We start from the raw sequence: 23,086 nt of genomic DNA, 5'->3' as shown, positions 1-23,086 counted from the left end.
GGCACGTCTCAGTTCTCCTATCTGCTGCTCATGCTAGTTGTGTACATTGACAGGGAGCCACAAACTGAGAAATGAGATACTTGCAGTGTGCTTTTAGCTGAGCTGGTGTGTTGGCTGTGGGACATACCTGTGTAGTTTGAATCCATGCATTGGACCGTCACGGGAGTTATTCTTTTGGGTCGCGCGTAGTACCAGTTCTTTTGGCTCGCGCACAGTACCAATGCCGGGACATACAAGTGCACCGAGAGGACTCGATAGCCATGGGAAATAACGAGATGTATGGCACTGGCTTCTGCTACTGTCTTCAGTTGATGTTGTCACTCGTTGTGCGCGACTGCGCGCGCGTGCCGTGTCGTGAGCCCGGCGTTGACGGTGTGCCAAAAAAAAAAAAAGGTGCGTAACGTCTTTGCATTATATTTACAACATCCGGGGAATGAAGCGTCTCTGAGCGCTACTTTGCTAGCTCTCTGTAAACACGGAAGTAGCTTGAATAGTGCTGCTACTGAAACGTAAACAAAACAAGTCGAGCACGGTGCAGAACTCTTGCTATTGTTATGAAAACCATAAAGTCTCACTCGCAACCGATTCACGGCCACGCGATATCCGGTCCACAGCTTTACAAGCAATGTATCTAAGGATTCCCGGCGGATTTTGTATCGGTTGACAAGTCTGCTACCGATACGGTCGTTTAGCTCCCCTTGACGAACGATGGTTCGGTCGAATCGTTTTTTTGTCCCACCCCTAAAATATATATATATATATACATACACATATATGGTGTATATATGTAATATATGGAGCTACACAGGGCAATTTTCAGCCCTGGTGAGGACTGTGAGTCAAAACGCATTGGCAATAAAATTTCCGCAGATGAGTGCCTCGACTCAAATAAATAAAAATAAAACTATTTTTTTAAATTATGGGATTTGCTTTCCATCATCATGCCTATAATTATGTCTAAGTTACTGTACATGACACATGTATCCAACCCCCAGCACATCAGTACCATAGAGGGAGAAATGCATTGCCTTTGTTGAGAAGTGGCAGAATGAATATGTAAGGAACATTTCATTTCATAAAGAGTGCGAAAACACTCCAAGCTGAGGCAGCTTTTGATTTGCCTCCTGCCACAATCTCAGTCAGGTTCTCACACATGCACACAGGCAGTCACAAAAGTACACGCACACGCACACACACTGGCTCTTTCTGGATAAAGACAAGCAGCACTCAATCAAGGGCCTGTAAAGGAAATAGTTGTTAACTAATCAATCACCTATAGGATGAGACTCACAGAAGAGCAATCCATCTATTGCTAATGTCACTGCTCTATCTGACGCTCTCGCTCACACAACACACACACGCACTTATTTTGTTTTTTTAAACAAAACATGTATATATATATATATATATATATATATATATATATATATATATATATATATATATATATATATATATATATATATATATATTAGTGCTGTTAATGTTAACTCACTGATTAATCACAAAAAAATTATCTCATTAATCATATATTAATGCATATTAATTAGACTATTAATTTTGACAGCAGATGATCCTTTTCCTGACAGAGGATGGTTACGTTAAAGCTAGTACAAGTTGTGTTTGAGCAATAAACATAACTACATGCATTAAAGTAAATCCATCCAACCATTTTCTTAACCGCTTATTCCTCACAAGGATTGCGGAGGTGCAGGAGCCTATCCCAGCTGACTTCGGGCAGTAGGCGGGGTACACCCAAAACTATTTTGCCAGCCAATTGCAGGCATTAAAGTAAAGCATTCAGTAAATGTTTATATTTGTATTCCCCTTATGAGTGTTAATCCATTATGAGCGTCGTCCATGGTTACGGCGACGCCTCATTGCATGTGCGTCATATCCTTTCAGCGATGCTGCAGCCAATCATATTGCAGCGGAGCGGGTAGAGCCTGGGAGGCATCTTGAGTTCTCGGATTTCATGCCGCTAGTAGGCTACGATGCTACCAGGGTTTAGTGCCCTGAGCCATCGCTCATCGCTGCCAAGTCTGTATTAATCCAACACAAGATTTGTGGTGTATGAAACGGACAACTTGCCGTAAATCGCTACGTTCATGACTTAGGTGTTTTGTTTCTAACGAGAGGATAATCAATGATAGCATAGCACACAGCTTGCCGACGCTCGTAGGCATTCATACGCCCGGACACTTTCCGACTTGCGACGTCGGATTGATGTCTCAAACCCTGGGAGGCAAATATTGACCGTAACGTAAATACCCTCAAAATAAAGGTGGAAATCTGCAATTAAAGCCCATCTTGTTCTTTCTGTTTGAAATCCAGTGTGGTGGTGTTACAATCAATGGCGGAGCCAGAGGGGGGGCCGGGGTGGCACGTGCCCCTGCTGAAATGTGATTGGACCCAGCAGACGCCAAATGATTGACATATCACGGCACCGGCGCAGTGACGTCGCACGCCTTGCGATGCAGCCTGCCAACATTTTTTTCAAGCAGAGGCCTACTAATTGTTATGCCCCTCCTGAACAGTGGCTGGCGCTACTTATGACAAAGCATTATAATCCACCTGACTAGGAGTCTGGAGAAGGAGAATCATCTGTTTTAAGGAGCAGTCTCCTGAGTACCGAGAATGCATGTTGGCGTTTGGCTATATCATGTTTGTTTGCCTGTGAGACGTGAGGGACTGTTTAAAATAACTTTTATGTTCAGATTATGGGTGTCAAAATTGTCACGTTATTATCTCGTTAACTTAAAGTGCCTTTAACGGCACTATTTTTTTTTTAACGCTCGATTAACGACCGCTCCTTATTTGGAAAGCCTCTACTCAGGGAATTCTAGTCACCACGCAGTAGAAACGTCCATGTCAAAACTACCCAATAGAAAAGCACTGGAGCTAAAATACAGTGTTTAAGGGGCAGAATATAGGTGGAGGAGCCATTTGGACTGTGTCTCACCACTACCACCCGTGCCTTGCTTTGAAAGAACGCACTCGGTTAGCCGTTGTGTTCGCACCGAGCACCAAGAGGCGTCCATGGGCACTCTGAAACCCCTGTGAGAGTAAAGAGCCGAATGGACGCCGCCTTGACAGTTGGAGTGAGCCCAATCCTATTTATCTTTAAATGTGAGGCATATTTTATTCAGCATCTCCGCAAAATATCTCATCAAGGTGAAAGTGAAACTACCGATGTGTTCGCTGTAACAGTAGAGCGGCCTCAGCTGCGTCTCGCATCCGAGAACTTAACAAAATAAAAGCGTCCGACGTCATTAAAAGGAGTCACTATAACACAATTTAGCAGTAATAAATTAAATGATACTGCCTAATATGTGGGGATTGGCGTCAAGTTGTATTTTACAATTTTAAAATGTGCAGAAACTCGCAAGTTACTTATTGTTTAAAATTACAAAGCTATTAATATGAAAAGAACACATCGGTCGTTTCTGGTTCCTATGCAGTAAAAATTCATCATTTTACAATGCACATCCTATTTCACTTCACAAAATAAAAGCCTAGCGCGAATGCATATATTTGTGGGGATTGTGTTGTATTTTACAGTTTTAAAAATGTGCATAATTTCACAAGTTACTTCATGTTAAAAATTAGGCAGCTCCTAATATGAAAAGAGAAATGCATTGAGCTTTCACTATTGTCTTACAAATGCATTTATACCATGTTGTAGTGATAGAAAAATGACCAAAACAAATCAGTCACGCTTTGGTTTGGTTTTACAGTACAGCACATATTTTATTATTATTTTTTTTTTTAACTTTTTTTTCTTGAATTGTTATGAAATTACTCTATCAATGAATTTTTTTAATTCTTTTAATTGAATTGTGATGAAATTACTCTATCAATGACTAAAAAAAAAAAAAAACATATTGAAATTGTACATTTTATTGTAAATGTAGGTATAAATTGAGATATAAAATGTGCAATTAATGTGTGATTAATAGTCAGTTAATTATTGAAGTAATGTGATTAATTATGATTACAAATTTTAATCCACTGACACCTCTAGTTCAGATAGATTGTTTTGGACGGACATCAATAAGCAACGTAGTTTTGTGCAAGCTAAAAATAAGTATGTTGTTGTTGTTATGCAATACAATAGCACCCTCCAATGGTTGAAAGTTCAAACAGACACTAACTGACGTTTGCATTTACAGGTAGAAGTGGAGGATTTATTAACATTATTATTAATTAATCACATTAATAAATTATGTGGTTGTAAATGAAGTAGTAGTTGGAGTAATAAATGTATTTTTCATAGGGTGTGTGGAAAATGAAACGACAAGGAGAGTTTGGCACTTCGACAGGATCTTTAGTCATACTGTAATACAAATTTGCATTATGTTCATATTATAATGTTATGTTGATAAAAGTACTGTAATTGCATGAATACAGTATCTGCGTGTGCATGCAAGTTCATTCAAGTTAAACAGTGCTGAATTATTATTTTTGTACATTTTATACATTCTTAATAAACGGCACATTATGTGCAAAAATCTCCCCTGTGCTTAATATGTACTTAAATATATTTGAACTTCGATAGAGACTCCGATTGAAATAAATTTTCATGAAAACAAATTTGGCATCATCTTTGGATGAAGTATCCTTGGCCCCCCCCTGGCCCCCCTATTTATAAAAGTCTGGCTCCGCCACTGGTTACAATCCCACTGAGCAAGTCCACGTAGAAACTACGTCGTTTCTACGTAATGGGCATACGTAGAAAAGATGTCACATTTGGGTGCAGATTGCAATGTCAGATTAGGTCATTTCGTCAACGTCATTTCAACGTAGATTTGTTTATTCAAAGTTGAAACTGGGTTCAAAATAGGTCATGTGGACGTCCTTTTGACACTTTATACTGTCCAAAATTAAATGTAGGCCTATATTCATCATTTAAAATGACTAAAATAATGGTGTAAAATCATGCGTGAAATGCTCAATGAAAAAATAAAAATATAACGTACTAATCCAGTTTGTTAAAATAGGTTTATTGTTTTAAAGCCATATGTGTGCTTTGCTACATGGTCATCGGATGGTCCGGTACAGATGAATGGCACCATGCCCTCCACTTCTTTGCTGCCTCCCACACTGCTTAAGCATACATCTGAAAAGGAGAACGTATGAATAGGGTAATAATTACTTGACCAAAGTATCTAGAAACATGTAAACAGTGGGAACGGACGTGGTGTCAGTGGGTGGCAAGCTTTAGCTCCTCGCACCTAGCATAGCACCTAGCTGACATGTGTACCATTTTTTTAGCCACATGGCTAAAAAAAAAACAAAAAAAAACGGAGCTCAGCTGCTCCTCCTATCATTGCTAATGTAGTGATAAATCATATCACAATACAGCATTGAAATGAAAAGTATAAATGTGGCTATAAGAAAATAAAAGGGGCAGCTTAATGCAACTTACCTTGAACAGACCAATAGCACCATTTCCTGAATGTACATATGCGAGTCTTTGTCTTCTTCTTCTTCTAATTATTATTATTATTATTATTATTATTATTATTATTATTATTATTATTATTATTATTTTCGCAAACTAGGCATGGCTGTACATTGCTGCCCCCCACCAGTCAGATGATACTCTCACCTAATAATCGCTATATCCTAACAAACAACCCAGTGTTAGTCAAAGAGTCAAAAAATTAAACAGCATCCTCCTTCTCAAGCCCCAGACCCCAACATCAACTGCAGCGACATATGGTACAGTCTAGAGAGGTAAAGCCTATTTGTACCACACGCAGGATAGAATGAATTTCCACATGTGCGTCAAAACGTAAACTTTCAAGTTACAAAAAAATATATCAATAAAATACAAATTCATATATATATATATATATATATTAATTAACTAAAAAAATAAAACAAATAATGCAGCGTATATGATACTTTTTTTGTGCTGAGTAAAAACGCGCAATAACCAGAATATGGTCTTAATCGGGTCAACTTAAGTTTATGTGAACACCACAGGTGTAAGCTCTGAAATGTTTTTGGAAATATGCTTCTATTTGCTTCAGGAGATGACATCAATTATATTTAGTAGGCATTGACAATATTGTTGAATTTCCAGACAAACTTCAGGTTTTTGAGGGTGAGCCAAAAGTCACCCATAGGTTTTTAGAAGGCATGTTTTGGCAGCAGCTTTCGACCTTCATGGGTTAAGCAACAAAGCATTGAAGCATCCTTGCTTAATGGAATGAGCATGACAGCTTCAACGTCACAACGTCTGTGGCGCGCGGGGGGGTGGTGGTGGGGTGGTGACTAAAAACATTCATTTGTGATGTAGTTCATGAATATGTGTTCAGTAAAACAATAAAGATCATTTTATCAAATGCGTTGCTGTAAAAGACTTTATTGGTGCTAAAACAAAAAACAAAGAAAGACTTTCAGTGGACTGTGACAATTTAAGGCAGAAAATATTAACTATTATTACAAACTAAATGGCTTAAAACCAAATTTTCTTCACTGATTTCTTGTTTTAAAGCACAACAACGATTAGCCGCAACTCCCCTGAATATACAGGGTGTTCCAAAAGTCTTGGGCACATTTTGACATTGAATATCTCGGAAACTATTAAGGACATAAAAACGCATCTGGTAAATTCAGAAAGCTTGTAATCTCAATTTTTACATGGAATGTTCAAAGATGTTCAATGTGAGCACCATTGGTCACACGACACATCAAGCCGATTCCACTAGAAAGCAGTTCGAACTTATTCAATCACATCTTCTGAAGTTGAGGGGCGTCCCGTTCTTTTAGCTGGGCATAAGCACCCATCCATTATGAATTTACCATGCCATCTTACTATGGACTTCCTCTCTGGTGGCTCCTTCCCGAATTTTCTGCAAAATGCACTTTGAACAACAGTCCATGATTCAGTTTTTGCAATTTCAAGCACACAAAACGCTTTTTCTGGTTGAGTGAACGCCATTAATGGGTCTGAAAATTTTTTAAAAAAATCAATAGCCTTACAAAAAACTTAATATAATTACCTTTAAAATGGCACAACTTTTATCTTACTACCATTCATAGTTAAGGAGATATGGGGACTTCAAATGTGCCCAAGACTTCTGGTACACCCTGTACTACAGTTTTTGAGTGACTGAATCTTCAGGTCGGAGCAGTTACCATACATGTGATTTATCTGTATTCCATAAGTGGATACATTTAGTACTGTGACGACAAGAACTATACCATAAATACCTTAAAGGCGCTGGATAAATTACAAGCATTCAGTAAAAATACTGAATACCTTGATTTTTGTAAATCTGAAGTGGACGCCTGATATTGAAGGCACACTTGGTTTTGAGCTTGATGAGAAACATTAGTCATCCATCCATCCATCCATCCATCCATTTTCTTGAACATCCATCCATACATACATCCATTTTCCTGACCATACATACATCCATCCATCCATCCATTTTCTTGACCATCCATCCATCTATCCATCCATCCTCTTGACCATCCATCCATCCATCCATTTTCTTGACCACTTACTCCTCACAAGGGTCGCAGGGGTGCTGGAGCCTATCCCATCCGGCTTCAGGCAGTAGGAGGAGTACACCCTGAACTGGTTGCCAGCCAATCGCAGGGCACACAGAGACAAACGCGCATCCACACTCACAAGCACACACCTTAATAGTTAATACATTTATCAGAATCATACAACCCACAATTTTCAGCTGTTTATTTTAAAAATATCCGCACACTTTGTTTTTGTCAAACCAATGTGGTGGAGACAAAGTTCATGCTAACTTTCTACCATTTTTAATATGTCTTTATAGACTTACTTAGCTACTCCTAGTTAATATTAAGTAGTATATTCAGTTTAAAATGTATTGTTTTTCTTGACTCACTTGTGGGTATACGAAATGTACCCTGGTTTAAATCACAGTCTGGCCATTATGGTAGCACCTGGTAAGCCTGCTATTGCGGTGTTTTGTGTATTAATGGCTGTAAAGGCCATTCACAGTGTCGACAAAAACCACTGTTGGATGACAAGGACCAAACACAGGGGCTGCAACTGGGAAATGGTTGTATTGTTATTCGCAGAGGCAGAGTCTCATGTTTGTCTTTTGAGTGGTGTGTGGGATCCACCATTTCAGGTAGTTGCGAACTGCTGCTACTTGTTAAGATGAGGGTCTAGTACACAATGAACCACCATGGGTTACAATGACTTCAAATAGGTTTCAAGGTAAACTGCCCATGCACCATATAAAGGCCCAAGCCCATCAAGGCACAGACTCTCTAAGCTACCTTGTGTATTGGCTATTTGTTGTTTCTGAGTTTCAAGAATCGTAAATGACATGAGCAATAACAAGTCTGTGTCATAGCTGATGGGTGGGGTAAGGCTAGTGAGCCTGGAGCTATTGCTCCTTGTGATCAAACAGAGAGAAGCTTGGAACAGGTCTGAAAGTCTCCAAAGCCTGTTAAAAGACTTAATTTCAATGACCCTATATAATGACATCTGCCCCATTCACTTACTCAACCTGATTGTCCTCGGGCTTGAGTTTTGTACAGTACTTCCAGAAACAAACTGATTGAATACACTGTTATTGCCCTCTAGTGGCTGTGCTTGTTATGTGCAGATGAAAAAATGGGGCTGTGACAACAAGGCAAGATACTGTTTGATTCCTTGGTCACGAGGAAGTAGACTAAAATATAAACAGATAAATATTAAGATTTAAAAGAAAAATAGATAAAGTGCAAAAAGTAAGAAGCAATCAAATTCCAATTTTCTTACACAAATTATACATTAAATCTAAGTATATCAACAGATGGATATATGTTTTTAAAATGGACAAGATTAGTGAAATATGTGTCGTAATATTATGTATAATATAAGAGCTTTTTCTTGTAATTTTCCAAGTAGTGCTAAATTCAATCAAACATCAATTTGGAATACTGGACATGAAGATTAAATAGAGAGGAAATTATAAGGATTGGTTCATTGGCATGTGCATGGAAGAAAAATTAATACTGGAGTTACAGAAACAAAACAATAATCGAATGCTCACCTGTACAGCTACAACAATCAACTGAATTGGATGTATAAAAGAATGTACTGTACAACTCAAGTGTATTGTATATTTGATGAAATGCTTCATAAAAAGAATCACACTAAATTCTCTTGTTATTGGAAATGTATTTCTGTATATACGTTTTGTGATGTACGACTTTAACATCTGGAGAGCTAAGGACAAATAAGCAAATGTAAACCACAAAGTATTTTTTTCTGCCTTCCTGTCCAAGATCGAAACAATTGTGGTGACAAACTCTGGAAGACATCAGAACAGCACATCAAAATCCAGGCACTATTAATTTGTTAATCATTAACTTTTCTGACCTTCACAACCACCTTACTGTACATTTCCACTTAACGTCACACAAACTGCTCATCGACATCAAAGTCATTCATAAACATTAAGGTATAAAAGGCACCAATCAACAACTTTAATGATACGGATGGATAAATTGTGAGTAAAAAAAAAAGCTGGGTAAAACTCAGCACTGGAAATAACACAGAAGCTTATTGACCATCTCCTAGAGAATATTTGCATCTTAACTCTTATATATATATATATATATATATATATATATATATATATATATATATATATATATATATATATATATATATATATATATATATATGTAGAGGCAGACCCGTCACCAGAAAGAAATTGTGGGGGGGGCATTACCTTTTTTGGGGGGGGGCACACTTCATCAACCTAAATCTAATGTTCATCAGGTTGAACAGCGGCATTGTGACAACTGCAAAAGTGCTCAGAAATATTTTCTGTCACTTAAAAGCGGAAATTTGACATCTAAAAGACAAACTGAAAAAAATGTGTAGTTAATTTTGCATTTATTCAACTCAAAAGTTCATTTGAAACAAATCCACTCTTCACTTCTATAAACAACTATGTCCGAATGAATGACTGCAACCCAGCCCCTTCTATCTGGAATTGGCTAGCAGTTGCCTTCATTTGCATGTTGGAATAGGGCTGTACGATATGGATATCATTTTTGCCAGACATCTCTATTCTTTGATCTTTGACTCAGCATGAGACTTCACATCATTTTACTTTTTTTATGGTGCCTTCTGTATTTTGTGTTATTTTATTTCTATACTTATACTGATTTCTTTTTTAGTATTAATTTTATTTGCGTGTATACTTATCTACTTATATTTACTCTAATTAATTTTATTTTGTGTTATTTTATTTCACTTGTGTCTACTAAAAGACTAATTTCTATTCCATGCACAGCACTTTGTATGCAGCAATTGATGTTTTAAAGTGATTTAGAAATAAGTTGAGTTATGTCGATGATATACAGAAGCAACATATGGGTTCAGTAAAAAAAACTAAGCAGAATATCAATCCAAAAGGATGTGTAAAGTGCTGTTTTTTTAAAATTAGAACTTAGTGACAGTCATCAACTATGGAGGACGAAAAGTGCCAACATTAAATAAATAAATACACCATTTAATAATTAAATAAAAGTGTCATTAATTAATTAAATGTGTCATTAATTAATTAAATGTGTCATTAATTAATTAAATTCCCTGTGATTATTTTATGATTTATTTATATATTTATTTATTTATATATTTAATTATTTATTTATTTAGCTTTTTAATTATTTCATGGTCGCTGTGTTGCGGTGTTTCGTGAAATTATTATTATCTGTCAAACTCGCTCGTCAACGTTTGGTGGGCAGGTCCAAACACCTGATTGGTTACCCTGCTCACCAAGTCAAGGCAAATCCATTTCAGAATAGTCAATTGATGCGGAGTGAGTAGCCAGTAAACACAATTGATAGGCTGGGTGGCGCTTTTCACCTAAATAGGTGCGTTTCCATTAGACATTAGATTTACGCTTTCATTAGGTGCTTTTTGAGACGTGCTGAAATGGAAGTTCTTCGCAAAATTTTAATAGAAACACTTTTTTCCCCCCGCATTTCCTACTAGTCACGTGACTCCGCCCGGTCACGGGGAAAAGGAAGTACAGGATCAGTGGCTCAGCGAGAAGCCACAGCGGTGCAAAATGCTCGATTGAACAACTGCTGCAAGTCCAACAACAAACATCACCAAAGTGATTAAAACACACAAAACAAAATTGCATTTATGTATGCAAAACGTTTCTAACAATAGTAGCAAATTTAAATTCAGCTCAACTTTATTTTGAGAGCACTTTAAAAAAAATCGCTGCAATGAACACTGCTGTAGCCAACATGGAATAAAAATCAGACTTACGAAAACAATTAAAACATTAAAATTAACAACATACAAACAGTAAACTATCACATTCCAAACGTGTGGACCTAAAAGCCAGCAGATGTCGCTGTTTGACTTGCTGCCCGCGCCACTGCTGTTTCCAGGCATCATAAACAAGACTTCTTAAATCTCCCTGCATCTATCTAGCCTATAATATTTTTTCTAATAGAATTTGAGATATATTTAAAATCCCTTAAATGTATAAATTCTGAAACACGCAAACAATTTATTTTCGTGACGTTGCATGATGCGACCGCCGACATGAACTGCGAGATCTCGACATGCTCACCTATATTAGACTTATAAATGGCTCTCATAACAGGAAGGCTATGAAAACTATCACTATTTGTAAAAAATATAGATTGTTTGAATGTACATGAACCCCTGGCATTTTTGTTTTGTTTTTTTGTTTAGTAGTGTTGTCTTTGTTTTGTGTTGTACTTAAGTATATTGATATATGTTCCATTTTTTTAAATTCATTATCCTGATCTGTACTTAGTCTTTGGTTTAATAAAGCAAGCAAAAAACAAAACAAAAAAAACTGCGAGATCTCGCGAGAGTTGAGGCGGGACATTACGAGAAGTACCCCTCAGAAGCAAATTACTCTTCAATGGAAACGCCTACAAGGCAAAATTGTACTTTATCGAAATAAAAGAAATATCGCTTTTATTTTGATGTTGGTTTTGCACAACAAATAGCCTTGATCACTCTATAGGTCGCTTGCACATCGTAATGCATCATGGGAATTTTTTCTTCGGGCGCCATATTGGGTGTCCGCCGGTTCACAAGGTACACTCGCGAGTTACACGGTAGAGCTTATCAACCTGATGTCATTTTCGCAGTATTTTCACGATTTACCGGAAGATCAAAAACAACGATACAGGCAGAAGGTGTCTCTGTGTGGCGGGATTGATCCGAATTACGTCCTGACCAAGGGTGATTTTTTTTTTGATGGAGAAAGCTTGCTGGCCAAATGTGACATCTCTGGACATCTTTCACTACCTCGTGTTGACAACATGCTCCATAACACGCCAACAAATCCCTGGAGGCTTACAATTATTTTGTAAGCGGGTGGATACAGAGTGTAAACTTTAACATCGCATCAGAAGAAACGGTTGCTGTTGCACGTAAGTAAACCACATGGTGTTGGTAATTCTGCACACAAAAATGTTGATTTGTTCTCAGGCTTCCTGTTATTGTGTTTACATGCACAGCTGGGTTTACCTGATGTGGTTTTTCTAATAATTTTATAACAGGCAAATATGGCAGAGCGTATAAGAATAAAAAGTAACTATGCACAGCCTCCCCGTGGCTAAATTAAATTTAATGCTACCCTTTCACTAGTTACATGTTACTTAATCAACTTATTCTAAATGGTTAAGGTTAACCACTCTCAGAGGACGTATTTTTAGTTTCAGTTTCCAGTACAATAAAACGTGTTCATGGTAACTACTGAGCATACTGACAGCTTTTCTTATGATCTCACGGTTAAGGAGGCTGTCACAACACCCAATTTCTGTCTGGTGCCGGATGGCAACAATTCCCATCACTTGTCACGACAACACCAATATTATTACCAGGTATGTATGGCTTTACTTTTTGTAGTTTCTTATTTAATTCTATGTTTCATATTTTCATTACAATGTTTGTAATATTTTCAGATTCAGGCACAGATGAGTTTAACTGGACGGACTTCTGCGACTTTGTGGTGTGGACAAAGTGTGATTGAGCGAGTCCACCCAGATCGCTCGTTTTGGCCAGTTGGAAAAGCCAGAGTTTTTTTCCCCCAAAATCCCCTCCTTACCTGAACTGCTCGGGAGAGCATTTACTAGATCAGCAGTGGACTTCCAGTGTTCCTGCTCAGCCGCTGTCACCTACCACTTGCTCATGTACTTCAAAGATGCGGAATAAAGTAGTTTTTTGTGCTGCAGCAGATTGTAAAATCAAATGATATCACTTGAAGTGTGCCAATCTAGACTGCCAAAAGGACAGTGGTTTTGTGACAAGTGTGAAACAAGGATTATTGGGAAAACTGTAACACAGTACTGGTACTTGTCTTACATTAAACAAATTTAAAAGAGAGCAACTTTTTCCTCTGCACATAGCATAATGAAAGTCATTGCGTACCCCATCAACATTACATCATACCGTCATCTCAGGATGGTAGGCACCTGTGCTAAAATAAACTACATTAATTAACATTTCAATTTTTAACCCTGAAATTACTACATCTAATCATTATTCACTTCATTTTTTGTGCTTTTAGAAATAATAAAGATTTATGCCATTACTTTAAGAGGGACCATATTGCACATTGAGTCAAATCCTGTCATTTGTATTATGCACAGCTTTGTAAACAAACCCAACAATAGAATTTGTATAAACGCTGCCTTTATTAGCTCCAAACAAACAGTCGCATGTTGTCCTCCTCCAATGCTTTGATGCTCGCCTTCGTTTCCATCATGTCATTGGCAATCAAGTCGGTGTGGCATGAGATCCCTAAAGAAATAATAATAAAAAAAGATCACAAAAAAATACGGTACCAGTAATAGGTTTAATATAGTACAGTAGTATAGTTTTTTTGTCAGTGTAAAAGAAATGTACACATTTTGTTGCATTTTTTAATGTATGAACATTGCTACAGGCAAATACTTATTTCTATAAACACTTCCAAATGTCTCTAAAATATAAGGTGCATGTACACACACAAACAAACACATACATTCACTCATGCATACAATATATCATGTAATGAATTCTGAGTGGCATACCAGAGTCAATGATGTCAGCAGTACTTGAGGGTACAGGTTACTGGAGCCATCTGGCTGCATAACTGCAACAATCTCTGCCACTTCAAGTCGCCTTTTCTTTGCTTGTCTCTCCTGTGCACGTTCATATCTTGGCACCGACTGGGCTGAGACATAGATGTAACTTGGGACCCAACTTTAATGTTGGAGCTCAGTCGGGATGATTGGACAGAAAAACGGGCGCAGGGCGACCTGTTAAAATAAACAAATATATAAACAAATAAAATATGGAAAGACTGGTTATTTTGCCGCAGTAGGGTGGCCGTGAATAAGTTCTTTAGCATGATGTGTAGGCTACCGAATAAGTTCTTTAGCATGATGTGTAGGCTACCGGGGGTCTGTTTACTTGCATCACCCCCTTCTGTCTCTTTTTTCCAAGTTTACATTTTGCCACCAAAAAACATGTTATCGGCATTAAGAGCCCAAGACTAATCAATCCAATTTCAGCAGTAAACACTTTGCACTGGCACTACTTGGGTGAAAATGTTCGATGTTAGCTTTCGGCTAACGTCCGCTAGCCAGCTTGTATTACCGAACTTACTTGCTCATGAATCCAAAACATAAGCAACTTGCCCATATATGCGCGGTCGAAACGTTATTAATCCTCATGCATTACATTAAATAAAGGTAAATAATCTTACCGCTCACAAAGTGATCGCTGCACACACGAGCCCAAAGTAACGACTTCCCTCCGGAGTCCGCACTCCTCTGTCTCCAGGCCCTGGTTCCTAATTATTTTCGGAATTCGGCAGAAAGGCCGACCATTTTCCCCCTGGGCTTTGTTCGAACAGCCAACGATGCAGCAACAATGTACCATTTTAAACGCAGACAACAAACGTGATAGATACGTGTTAGACCGAATCGCTACGTAAATGGAGGCCACCCAGCATGGCGACTACGAGAAATCCGAGGCGGAAGTGACGACACGTGCAAGCGACCTATATGAACAAAAAATCTATCACCATAGCCGCCATGTTGACAAGCACTTCAGGCCGAAGCAGTCGCTTAAACAAGATTTGAGTGAATCAGGCCTCAGCCCCGCCCACTAACTTTGACGGGCGAGCTTGACAGATAAAATAAATTCACGAAACGCCGCAAAACAGCGACCATGAAATAATTAAATAGAGAAATAAATAAATGAATAAATAAATAAATATATAAATAAATAAATATATAAATAAATAAATAAATACATAAATCAATAAATCAATAAATCAATAAATATATAAATAAATAAATAAATAAATAAATAAATAATCACAGGGAAATTAATTAATTAATGACACATTTAATTAATTAATGTCACATTTAATTAATTAATGACACTTTTATTTAATTATTTAATGGTGTATTTATATATTTAATGTTGGCACTTTTGGTCCTCCATAATCAACATGAACAAACTTGGCAATAAAAAAAGAGAATTCAACTCACATTGTACTGCAACTGCTTTAGTGATAAATAATTTTATGCTCCTTAGTTGTTGTTGTGTATGTGTGACTGCTTGGGTCTGTTAACCGCATACTGTGTATTGCTACAATTCATCCGTGCTGTGTGGCTTGACTAATTAAAATAAAAGTTTGCCACTCACTTGTAAACGTAACCAGTGGACTCAGGATTCCCAATGATGTCAACTGTGTCATCCTGGATCAAGGTTTGGCGTTTGGTGGCTCCCATTAAAGCCGAACGACGTGCTCACTGCTCAGTCTTTATGCCAGCGCCAGCCGGCAAATGCGCACTATCTACCCGGAAGTAGATTTTGGCTAAGGCACGTCTGCAGACCCCCCCCCCCCCCTCCCCCTATATATATATATATATATATATATATATATATATATATATATATATATATATATATAGAGAGAGAGAGAGAGAGAGAGAGAGAGAGAGAGAGAGAGAGAGAGAGAGAGAGAGAGAGAGAGAGAGAGAGAGAGACAACAGACTGCACACGTCAAACTTGTTCTCTGCACCCAAACTCACCATACATATCTTTATACGTATACTATTTATCCTGCTCATCTAAAACAGACATACAAAATGTAAAGTATTTTTAATCATCATATTGTCTTTTAATGTTTATTATGTAATTTTTGACCCTTTCAAGGTGACTCAGTTGGGTGGGACGGCGGCAGCCTATTCCCCTCTTTTGACAAGCCATTACTGTTTGTCAGTAGAACATTTGTGAGGTCAGAGGTCACAGATGTTGCACCTCAGAAAGGTCACAGCTGGCAATCTTTGTTCAGTTGACCGCAAACAAGTTTGAAGAAGCAAAGTTTTTGACCCTTTTTGATTAGATTAGATTAGATTAGATTAGCCTTTATTGTCGTTATACAAGTACAATGAAATGAAAGCTCTGCCATAAGTGTACACATAATAGACAGATAAAAATATATACAATAAAATAAATAGGTAAAAAAATAAAATAAAACCAATACTTTATAAAACCACAGTACATATTGCAATGTACAAATGTGCAAAAGTTCAATGCTAGTCCTTAAATGAGTCCAGGTCAGTTCTCAGTGCATAGTGGAGTTGAGTATGATGAAAGGTTTTGGAAAGAAACTGTCTCTGAGTCTGTTTGTTTTTGCTGATATTGCTCTGTAGCGCCTACCAGAGGGCAGCAGGCTGAAGAAGTGGAAACCGGGGTGTGTAGGGTCCTTGATGATTTTCCTTGCCCTGCCGAGGCACCGGGAGTTGTAAATGGTAGACAGTGGAGGTAGGGGGCAGCCGATGGTCTTCTGTGCTGTGTTGATGACCCTCTGCAGTCTCTTCCTGTCCGCTTCTGTGCAGCTTGAGTGCCATACTGACACAGCATAGGTCAGCAGACTCTCAATTGCTGATCTATAGAAGGTCACCAGCAGTCTGGTGTTAAGTTGCTCCTTCCTTAGTAATCTCAGGAAGTGCAGTCTCTGCTGTGCCCTTTTGACTAGTGCTGTGGTGTTAGCTGTCCAGGAGAGGTCTTTAGACATGTGAACCCCAAGGAATTTGAAGGTCTCCACACGCTCCACGCTTTCGCTGTTGATGTACAGAGGGGCAGGGGCAGTTTTGCCCCGTCGGAAGTCCAGAATGAGTTCTTTTGTTTTGGAAATGTTCATTGTTAAGTTGTTGAGGGCACACCACTCACTCAGCCTAAGGACCTCTTCCCTATAGGCTGCCTCATTTCCCTCTGTAATCATCCCCACCACTGTTGTGTCATCCGCAAAATTCACAACGATGTTCTCAGGGTGGGTGGGTCTACAGTCATGTGTGTAAGGTGAAAAAAGTAGTGGGCTCAGCACACAGCCTTGAGGCGAACCAGTTCTCAGCGTGCAGGTGGATGAGAGATGGGGACCCAGCTTGATGTGCTGGGGTCGGTCGACCAGAAAGTCCTTAATCCAAGAGCAAGTGGAAGACGGGAGCCCCAGGTTAGCCAACTTGGGGATAAGAATGTCTGGTATTATTGTATTAAAGGCTGAGCTGTAGTCAATAAAAGCATTCATTTTTAGACAACTGTTGTGCTTCCACACCAAACTTATCCCAGCCTTGTACACTGATGAGCAGTTACACTGGAACAGAAAAGGACGCATCCTCCTTTCCAAAAAGTACGCTCAAGAGAAATTATAACAACCCTTGGGACAAAAACAATATAAAATAGACAGTAAATATCTGGAAGCGTGTAACGCATGGTGTTTTGAGCCAAGGGCAGCCATGGACTCAACTGGTGTTGGATAGCCGAAGGGAGTACAGCAAAACAAAACAGTACAGTACGTGGTGTTACTACGGTTACTGGAAAAGCATAGCAGTCTTATACACATGACCATTCATGTCCATGGCAAAAGGTATACTGAAAGGTATCGATAGGAAGGTGTGACTCATCGGCAAAACAAAACAAAGAGGCGTCACCATGTGGCACGGTACTGTACTACAGACAATTTCAAGTGGAAAGCAGATGGGTTTGCTGCTGAAAACACTGTACATAGTACATCCCGGTTCCCACAGGGTTACATTACTTTTTGTGATTAGATGCAATATCTGCACTACAGTATTTCATCATCGTATTTACTTTTTACTACACTGCCTGTTGCCTAACAAGGTATGATTTGGATGGTAAGAGAATCATTGAAAACTGGTTGTTGTGCGGCACATTATATGCATTTAGCAATGTGACAGGATCATAAACAAAATCAAATAAAATCTGTCAAAATGGTGTGGAAAGGCCACTTCAAACTCAGTATAATGCAGGAAGAACTTTGAAAATTGGGTAAAGCGTTATAGAGAAACTGAGCATTTGTTGGGGGTGAATGGCCATTTGAAGAATGATTTTGTGTTACATTGCCTAGTACTTGGAAAGAGTAAACCTAAAACCCTACTCTGAAATCCTAAGCCTTGTTTAAAACCCTACTTTGGAACCCCAACCCAAGTTTGAAACCTACAATTAAAATGTAGACTTTGTTTAAAACCCTACTTTGAAATCCAAACTCTGTTTTAAACCCTACTTTGACAGTCTGTAATGCGTGGAGGCTGATTTTGCCATGGACGGCGAAGCGGGACAGCAACGCAAAAAAAAGGGAGAGCAACTTAAGTGAACAACATTTATTTTAAAATATCAACAAAAAAAAGGAGCGGGCTCGACGCCACCGCGCATTACAAAAAGACCGTTCAGGGAAAAACCCGGGCAATACAAACAAAACATTCATCGCCAAAAAAGGCAAAAGGAAAAACTACTAACACACAAAGAAAAGAAAGCGCCACCTTATGGTGCGGTGCCACACTGCCAATTGTTACAAGTCTCACCCCTATTTAAAACCCTTCTTTGGAACCCCAATCCTAGTTTGAAACCCTACAAAGAATTTGTTTAAAACCCTATGTTGAAATTCAAAACTCTCATATAAAACCCTAGTTTTAAAACCGTACTTTCGACTTGCGTCATAAGGGGGCATATCTCTTTGATATGTTTGCTTTGATTTCATGTCAAAATGATGTCTAAATGTGGAGAAAGTCTGTCAAGCATGACTAGAATAGAATAGTGACGAATAAAAATGAATTGTTAGACTTGACCTGGGCTTTCAAGGGTCCAAATGGCATACTTTTGCTTGCCTGCACCCCTGTTTTGGAAAATCCTGTATAAAATGCTAATTTTCTGTAGTGTTACTATCAAACTTGAACTGGAATTAAGGAAGACCTCAAGCTTTGATGCTGTAGTGCCCTATCACCATTCTACATTCATTTTTCAAGGCAGATGTGAAAAATAACTAGACGAACACAAAAAAACATCTTTTTTTTTTTTGTATTCCCCCCTCTTAGGACAATACAAGCCCAAAGAATGGACTATGAAGAAAACTAACTGTGCTGTATACATGTATAAAAAATAAATAAAAAATTAATACTTCATATGACATAATTAGAGCTTTGAATAAGGCAATAAGTTATAACAACAATTTTTTCAATGCATGTCAAATTTTTTGACAATGGCAATTTAACTCATAAAAATCTCCTCGCGATTATTTTAGCCAAATCAGTAATTCTACTTTGAGGTGTGATAACTAAGTCATTTTTTAATATTTTTTTTCTTTCAACCACCCAAAATGTTCATTGGCATCAAAACTATGCATAAATATAGTATATTTATTTATTATTATTATTTCCCCCCGCCATAGGACAACAGAAGCCAAATAATAGATTATGAAGAAAATTAACTGTGTTGTATATATGTATAATAAAGAAATAAATTTGAATCTTTCATATGACATAGTTAGAGCATCAGGCAACACGGTAGCTTTGATAGAAAACTTTGGGGAAAAAAATTACTTTTTGTGGGGCTCCGGAGCGGCACCGGGACCCCTCCGTGACTTTAGCCGCAAATTGTGTTTGCTTTTCGGATACAGGAAGGGCCGATTTACACCCCCGTATCCGGCGTCGCACTTCAACGAGCCACTATCTCTGTGCTCACGGTTCCAGATATGTGTCAGATATGTGCCATTTTCCCCGTAGGACGTACGGTTCCGGAGAAATAACGGAAAGAAAAAGCTCCATTACACCGAGACGTCCGTTGAGTTTACCCGGATATCGTGCTTGTTTTTCTGATAAATTTACACCGCCTGTATCCAATTGTATCCGGCGAACGGAAGTCAACACAGCGACGAGCTACATACCGTTGGGAAGCTGCACGTCCCCCGCGGCATTCTAGGACGTGCTCATATGTTCGTTTATGTTTATTTTGTAGAAGTACTTACTTGCCAACTTGCATTTGCAGCTTTTTGTGTCTCCGATCGCCGTTCTTTTACTTAGATCCAGGAAGCTCATGCCTCTTGCACGTTAGCCAAATGTGTTGTGAATCCAAACTAGCCGAATAAAAATCGAAGCTTAGCACTTTCACACGTAGAAATGCAACGGCCAGATAAGATAACCGACGAGGAATTCATCTCGACAACCGTTACATGTTACACTTCATAAGTTGCAAAAAAAAACCCGTTTTTTTTTGTTTTGTTTCATCCCTTCTGCTTGCTGTTTTCACCGATCCATGCTCCTTGCCATGTTTTGAAGAATGCACGAAGGGAAATACGTCACCTCCACGTTGCACGCACGTTTGGCCACAATGGCACGCCTCCCCCCTGCAGGCTTTGCAGAGCAAATGGCAATGGTAGGCTGGTTCAAAATGGATGATCGAACTGCGCATGCGTGTGGAATATGCACGCTATCAATTCTAAAGTTCTAAAGTGAAGAAAGAGAAAAAAATATATAAATAACAGCCTTCACACACTGAGGAAAACCGCTGTATTGCAACGACGCCCACCTCTAACAGTGGCTCATTTTGGGGACATAACAACGACAAAGAGCGTTGCCATTCGACCCCTCCCACTAGGGAACGTGCCTCCCACGTCCATGCAGACTAACAAACAGCATATCCTAACACGGAACATAAGTCAATAGCTCGCAATACCTTTTTCTGCACAAAAATATAAGTGGCGCGCGTGTACGCGCATCCACGAACACGCACGCGCGCCCACTAACGTGCACGCGCATCCACTAACATCTTGTCGAATGCACAATCAGTAAAAAGCACGAAGAAATAAGTCTGTGTGGAATATGGCGTGGTGGAAACAGTCCGGTGTTTGCAAGGAAAATCATTAATTGGCCTCTTCCGCCACCTGGTGGATTTGGGGTGCGAAATCTTTCTCATACCCATGGCACCGTCGAGGAATGTCCATAGAAGGATTTCATGCAGAAATCACGGAAATTGCAATAAAATACATGCAGTGTCCAATCGGTCCAAAAATGTCACTTATAATGTACATTAATGTTACGCGGTTGGCTAACGTATCTTCCAGGGTTATAAAATGAGTAATCTGCCTCATGCAATGGCTGAGAAATGTCGGCACACTCGCATTTTGACGGTCCCCCCCGTGGCTCTTTTTTTTTTTTTTTTGTGTTTTCCCCCTGCACAATCAACTCCCAATTTACATATTTGGCTAAACAATGGCACAAGGGTTAAAATAAAATATTAAGGCTTAATGTTCCGTTCATATAACATTCTTCCATGCTCAAGGTGTGAATCCTAACCCGAAGTCAGACGTTTTGTTGAATATTTTTCCAATAAAAATGGAAGTTTAAAAATCGATTCACACACACACACAAAAAAAAAAAAAAAAAAAAAAAAAAAAGGCAATGATGATAAGACGTTGAATCGGTAAGACTACCGAATGAACAATTCTGAGCTCTTAAAAAATAAAAAAATAAAAAATAAAAAAAAATAAAAAATCGATTTTTTTTTTATTGAATCGATTCGAGAATCACGCGATGTAGTATCGCGATATATCGCCGAATCGATTTTTTTTTAACACCCCTAGTATCCAGAGTTCCATTACTCAGTGCCAGTAGCACTTAAACAGATTCGGACTGTTTGGTAGAAATATTCATAATGTTATCTTCAAAAATAGACCAAAACTATGCCGACACGCTAAATCACGTGTCAAGATCCGGCCCTTGAGGACCAGAGTCCTGCATGTTTTCAAGGTTTCTCTGCAGTGCTTCTCAATTATTTTCCGTCATGACCGCCCTAGTAAGAAGAAAACGTCATTATTAGTGTATGTCGCCCCCAGGCTAGCGTCATTGTGCATGAGCCGAAAGGTGGGCTGTCATTTATGGAAATTGACGATTGTGAAAAACATATAGACCCATTCACTACTTAGTGTGATATGGCCGTGAATGTTATCGCCATTCAGTAGTACCGTTCACATTCCGTTAGCATAATGTAGCTACAATAGGCTGTTTTCACGGAGGAAAATAAGGCAACATTTAGCCTGATTGAAACGCCGCGGAATGGAACGTCTGTTCTTCATAAAGTCATTCTGTTCTATTACATTCAACTTTGCCGCCCCTTTCACGCTAAATGTTGCCGTTCACCTCACTTTCACCCCAATAGTTACAACCGAGAAGTGATCGATCTTGAGGTTACTGCTATTTGAAAACAACACATTTTTTTTCTAAATGTCAAGATACTCGCTTCTAACCTTTTGGAATAGAAAGAAAGCCAGCTGTGAATCACTTTTCTAATCCAAGTCCGATCTCAACTCTCTCCACCGCTGAAATGTCAAACCAATGTTCACTCTTGGTCTTGCCCGATGTCGGTCACTATCAAGTTTAGATTTTTTTTTTTTTTCAGTGGCACTTGACATTGTTTTCTTTTTTTTTTTTTTTGAGCAGCCTTCTGTGGAGTAACAGCGGGTGTCTGGGGCAGCGAAAATCTGTACTAGTTCCGTCTTCGCGCGACAGGAAACAACTGACGATGACGCGCATGACGTCACATCCCGCAGACAGAGGGCGGGAAATTCGAAGGATTCGGACCGGACGCTTCCTCAATAATATTGGCCAGAGGCTTGTAGGAGTACCCATTGTGAACAGCGAAGATGTCTAATGTCTATATTCTAATCTACTAATTAGAATATGTTTCAGTCATAAATGGTCAAATAAAAAGGCTATTATTAAGATATTTTTT

General features: G+C 38.7%; 3 long non-coding RNA genes across 3 annotated transcripts; 1 reads left to right on the top strand and 2 right to left on the bottom strand.

The window, feature by feature from the left end:
* Positions 1–5,010: 5,010 nt before the first annotated feature.
* On the bottom strand, positions 5,011–21,125 carry LOC144001578 (uncharacterized). The gene is made up of 3 exons (XR_013278516.1): positions 20,885–21,125; positions 20,325–20,802; positions 5,011–5,119 (listed from the first exon to the last, which is right to left on the bottom strand). It is a non-coding gene; the product is annotated as an uncharacterized LOC144001578 (long non-coding RNA).
* On the top strand, positions 12,021–13,387 carry LOC144001665 (uncharacterized). The gene is made up of 2 exons (XR_013278541.1): positions 12,021–12,885; positions 12,967–13,387. It is a non-coding gene; the product is annotated as an uncharacterized LOC144001665 (long non-coding RNA).
* On the bottom strand, positions 13,680–15,071 carry LOC144001664 (uncharacterized). The gene is made up of 3 exons (XR_013278540.1): positions 14,754–15,071; positions 14,077–14,304; positions 13,680–13,804 (listed from the first exon to the last, which is right to left on the bottom strand). It is a non-coding gene; the product is annotated as an uncharacterized LOC144001664 (long non-coding RNA).
* Positions 21,126–23,086: the final 1,961 nt, after the last annotated feature.

Source organism: Festucalex cinctus, chromosome 14 (assembly GCF_051991245.1).
Source record: "Festucalex cinctus isolate MCC-2025b chromosome 14, RoL_Fcin_1.0, whole genome shotgun sequence".
In the NCBI taxonomy this organism is placed as follows: domain Eukaryota; kingdom Metazoa; phylum Chordata; class Actinopteri; order Syngnathiformes; family Syngnathidae; genus Festucalex; species Festucalex cinctus.
This window is presented reverse-complemented; position numbering and strand designations above follow the sequence as displayed.